Here is a 6,000-nt window from a genome sequence, read left to right as displayed (position 1 = left end):
TCGGGGATCAAAGTGACAAGTGATGGTGAGTATGTACTCTATGTTATATGTACTGTATGTCTGTATGTATGTATTGTAATTGTAAGGGTGTATGTTTTTTTGTGTTTTTTTTTCATTCAACACATTAGCCGGATGATGGGACTACTACTGTCCCATCATTGACTAATGTGTCAATCACTGTCACTGTAACAGGCATCGTCTGATGGGACTTGTAGTCCCATCAGATGATGCCTGCACACACGCACAGACCCCCGGCAGCTCGCACAGAGCCTCGGCAGCCCGCACAGAGCCCTGGAAGCCCGCACAGAGCTCCGGTAGCCCGCACAGACCCCTGGGCAGGCACACACAGACCCCCGGCAGGCCGCACAGAGCCCCGGAAGCCCGACAGAGCCCCGGCAGCCCGCACAGAGCCCCGGCAGCCCGCACAGAGCTCCAGCAGGCACACACAGACCCCTGGCAGGCCCACCCAGACCCCACCTGCCCACGCACCGCCGACACTCCATTATAGTGCATCATTGTACTATTGGAACTACCGATTCCGGTATCCGATATCGCAAAAGTATTGGAACTCGGTATCAGAATTCCTATACAGCGAATATCGGCCAATACCCGATATTTGCGTATCGAAATGCTCAACACTACCTGCTGCACAAAGTCTCCTCTTAGCAGTTGTTGTAGAGATGTGTCTGCTGCTAGAACTCTGTGTGGCATTGACCTGGTCTCTAATCTGAGCTGCTGTTAACATGCGATTTCTGAGGCTGGTGACTCAGATAAACTTATCCTCAGAAGCAGAGGTGACTCTTGGTCTTCCTTTCCTGGGGTGGTCCTCATGTGAGTCTTTGTAGCGCTTGATGGTTTTTGCCACTGCACTTGGGGATGCTTTCAAAGTTTTCCCAATTTTTCGGACTGACTGACCTTCATTTCTTAAAGTAATGATGGCCACTCATTTTTCTTTACTTTACTGTTTTTTTCTTGCCATAATACAAATTCTAACAGTCCATTCAGTAAGACTATCAGCTGACTTCTGCTCAACACAACTGATGGTCCCAACCCCATTTATAAGGCAAGAAATCCCACTTATTAAACCTGAAAGGGCACACCTGTGAAGTGAAAACCATTCCCAGTGACTACCTCTTGAAGCTCATCAAGAGAATGCAAAGAGTGTGCAAAGCAGTCATCAAAGCAAAAGGTGGCTACTTTGAAGAATCTAGAATATAAGACATAATTTCAGCTATTTCACACTTTTTTGTTAAGTATATAATTCCATATGTGTTAATTCATAGTTTTGATGCCTTCCATGTGAATGTACAATTTTCATAGTTATGAAAATACAGAAAAATCTTTAAATGAGAAGGTGTGTCCAAACTTTTGTTCTGTACTGTATATACATAGTATATACCTAATATTAGGTGCTCATTTTACAATAATCTTGTAAAGAGGCTGTTGATGCTCCAATGAACGATTAAAATGCTTGTTTGTCAAGTGAAATACGATAAAATACACTTTATTGATCTCGAGAGAAATTATAGTATCACAGCAGTACAGCATAAACAAGAACATGAAATTCCTTATTTAATAAAAGCAAAGCAGTAAAATGAAGTAGCTGATCAGCAGTCTGCACAAAAAAGACTATAGAAACAAGTTTGTCATTTTGTGCTGCCAGTCACCAAGTGTAAATGGACCATTAGATTGGTGATATATATCCTCAGATTAGATAGATATTAGATTAGTGAGGGTCCATCTCTCAGTACCTCAACTGATTAGTTGCTTAAAGGGGCTATGATGCTCCTGCAAGAGTCATATCATCTCCCTTTATTGCTCTGTACTTTCAGTTCTGTATGGCTTGTAGTGGCTGTGACTGGTTTTGCAACTCAGCCCTATTCAATAACAATGCCGGCACAGCCACTACTATATACAGAGCTGCATCAATTTTTTCTTCAATGTTAACAATTTTATAGAAAGCAATAAAGTTAATACACCCAGATTATTATTATTATTATTATTTATTATTGCTATGCTTACTTATATAGTGCCATCATAGTCAGCAGTGCTTTTTTTAAGGTTTGTTGGTCATGTTTCAAATAACAAATTAAAGGGATTTTCCAGTCTGAAAAATTTTTTTTGCAATGACTCCATGTGACTGCAGACTGATGAATAATGACATTGGGCGATATGCACACAGTCATGATTCCCTTGTTTCCCTTACAAGGCAGTGGTCACATAAATGCATGTATGCGATTAGAATATTTGCAGTCACATGCTATCTAGACTTGTCATGCTTTTCTCAATAGTGTTGAGAGACGTCGGATGAGACTGGTCGGCATGTGACCACAGGGATTCAAATTTCATACATGTGATCACATGACTGCCCACTCGGGTGTGGAATACAGTAGAGTCGAGACAGTGTACATATTGAACACTGTCACAGTTCAGCAAAGTGAAGGCACATAGAGTAACTGACTACTTTTCTTCTTAGACTAGAAAACTTATTTATAGCATTCCTTAGCAAAAAACATGCCGGCTGAAACTAATATGGATGAGAAAATAAGTCAGTATACAATCTGTCCACAATAAACAATATTGCTTCATGGTTCAGTCTAAGGTACCGTCTCACAGTGGCACTTTAGTCGCTACGACGGCACGATCCGTGATGCTCCAGTGCGCACCATTATCGCTCCAGCGTCGTAGACTGCGGTTACACTTCGCAATGCACGACGCTGGAGCGATAATTTCATGACGTATTTGCGATGTAGAAGCTGTTGGTTACTATGCGCACATCGTATACAATATCGTGCACACCTTTGTTACACCATGCGATCATGCCACCACAGCGGGACACTAGACGACGAAAGAAAGTTTCAAACGATCTGCTACGACATACGATTCTCAGCGGGGTCCCTGATCGCAGGAGCGTGTCAGACACAGCGAGATCGTAAGGATGTCGCTGGAACGTCACGAATCGTGCCGTCGTAGCGATCAAAATACCACTGTGTGACGGTACCCTAAGAATTAACCATTATGTGCTGTAGGGAAATTACAGGCATCAACATTGCATCTTAGAAATGTAGATCAACTGATTGGGATGAAGGGTGTCTCGTGAGAGGAAGAGGTCAGAACAGTAAAGGCAAGGGGGAATATAAAGGTAAGGAACTGGTCAGCCTCTTTAATACCTACATCAAGATATAAAAAGATACTGTGTTAAAATTACTAGAATTTTCATTCTGGCAATAACCAAGGTTTCCTTTTTTAGAATTGTAGATAGTCCTGAAATTGCAAAAAGAAGGAAAAGTCATTGAGTTATAGAAATCACAGTCAATAGATATGTTAATGATATGGAAATTGAAAAGAAAATGGAAACAATTTTAAAAACATCTGGATTTATTCAGAATGACAGGTTTCTCACAGTAGCACGAGGAACATGTGGCCTGGTGTTGTCATGTTGAAAAGCATATAATTACAAAAAGGAGCCCGACATGATGGTAGTTAGAGCTCTAATATATTTACTGACCTACTGTCTACTTCCCCACCATCCTGCAGAATGTAAGTCCGCAAGGGCAGGGTCCTCTCCCCTCTGCATCAGTCTGTGATTTTTAGTCTGTTTACAGTCATTTGTATGTAACCCCTTCTCATGTACAGCACCATGGAATCAATGGTGCTATATAAATAAATAATAATAATAATGTCTGTGAGGGCAAAAATTACCTACAACTTCTACTTATCATAAAACTGAATACTTTATTAGACAATATTAAAACTAAATTCGATTTCTATCAGATGCAGCTTAAAATAAATAAGAGTAAAAAGCCTTCCTGGTAATAATCATAGGAGAACTATTGATTGGTAAGCTATCACATGTAAATGTAACATTATATATCATACTGTGGTAGCGGTCTGCAGTATCCCCCACATACAGCGGAATTTGTAGGATAACTCACTCAATTAAATCAAATGTTATCAGAAAAAATACCCTCCCTACATGTTTCATTGTCTACCCAGCACCCCTTGAGGTGCTTAAAACCACATTCAAGAAGTTTATTAACTCTTCAGATGCTTCACAGGAATTTTTGGAATGTGTAAGCAAAAAATGAACATTTAACCATGTGTCACAAAAACTGTACTTTAGACCTACATTTTTTCATTTCCACAAGGGAAACATTAAAAAATGGACCACAAAATTTGTGCTATTTCTCCTGAGCATGCTGATACCCCATATGTGGGGGGAAAACCACTGTTTGGGAACAGGACTCGGAAGGGAAGGAGCGCCATTTGACTTTTGGAATGTGAAGTTTGCTTGAATAATTAGTGAACGCCATGCCGTATGGATATGTCTAAAGTCATAAAAGAGTTAAAATTGCATGTGGATTCCGCAACTAAACAAGTAATTAGGCACATACAAATCTAATGTTTGGCTGCCTTAAAAAAATCAAGCTTCACCTGTACAAGAGCCACAGTTTTTGACAATGTTATTGATTGCCGTATATTATAATGTTATACTTAAACCTGTGTTGTAGACTCCAGCTCTATGAAGCGGAGTGGGAATACGCAAAACAAAAAAGTACAGATTCCCCTCTGGTGACAGGTTAATGTGTTTATGTGGGTTCCAGGTGTATTACAAGTTTGATTACAGCCTGGAACAGAATAAGGCTTATACTGTTCTTTGCAGGAATATTCTAAAAGACAAAAAAAAATCCCAAGTTTAATGACTTTTTTTTATAACACCCCCCATCCCTAATTTATACACCAAAAGTCTAGCATGAAGAATGGTAATGTGTGTCTAAAGGTGTGGAGTGATATAGTTAATTGCTGCTAAGAGTTCCAAGGTATAGGCCCCTGATGAGTAATCCATGTTAATACTGAGTTTTTTATGTACCCAAATAAAACTGGAGTGTAGAGAGCAGCAGAGAAAAAGTTGGTCTTATTATTGTAATATAAATTGACATGGCTCATGCTGTTTTTCTTGGCAGACCTGCCTTGTGTCTGACTCGCAGTCAAATTCTTCCAGTTGACATTCCTTGTTTTTGGCTGGCCCTTCACCAGACCATAAAGCTGACCATCCACTGAGAGAAGAAAAACCCACCCAGGGGCATCTCTTTTTTTTCCTTCTTATTAATGGCTATACTGTTTAACATCCCATGTGTGCTACTAAAAGAACAGCAGGGGAAGTTCCAACTGAAAAATAAAAAAAATAAAAAGCATAGCCAGGGGTTTGCAAGCAATGTTCTGTTGCTGTGATACATTTTTCACAGTAAAAAGCATGCAGTGACAGAAAGTATTGATTGTGCACTTAGTATGGGATCAATACATTCTGCAGGCTGGATTTGCTTTGAACATGAACTATACTTGTACCTTTCAGCGTGTTCCCATTTTGTTTTCGTAGTTATTTGTTTCCTTCTTTTGAATTTTTTTTATGACATTAACTATGGTAGTTCTTATTCAGGCACTTATTGCAGAGACTGAGAACAAGAAAATGAGCAGTTTCATGACTTGATTAACTCTTCTGAAATTATTTGGCTATACTTATGAATTCAAGTTACCAGCTCTGTTCTGCAGGCTTTATACGAATCAAATGAACACTGGTTATGGCAGTCTATATTCTGAGTATGACTTGGGCAAGTTAGACATTATAATGGGAGTTGATCCATGTGTAAAAAGAGCGATTCCTATAATGTTACTTTAGGACAGTGTTTCCCAACCAGGATTCTTCAGAAGTCTTTCTAATGTGAGAACCGACATCAGCGCAGAAAGGACCTAAGCTGGCCACACACGAGATAACTGTTGGCCAGTCGCTTGACTCGCCCATACACATGAGCACGAAGCATGGCCTTGCATTGCAATGCAGTTAGCAGAAAGTTGGTGCAAAACACTTCTGGAAGTGGCTTATCGCCCCTAAAAACAAAAGGACTGGGTTTTGAAATTCCTACTCCCCTCAACTTCTCACCTTGGACATTGTCTGTCAAGACTGTGTCAGGATGTCCCCACAATTCATATGATCAGTGGGTT

The sequence above is a fragment of the Ranitomeya imitator genome, chromosome 7 (assembly GCF_032444005.1).
Source record: "Ranitomeya imitator isolate aRanImi1 chromosome 7, aRanImi1.pri, whole genome shotgun sequence".
Taxonomy (NCBI): Eukaryota; Metazoa; Chordata; class Amphibia; order Anura; family Dendrobatidae; genus Ranitomeya; species Ranitomeya imitator.
This window is presented reverse-complemented; position numbering follows the sequence as displayed.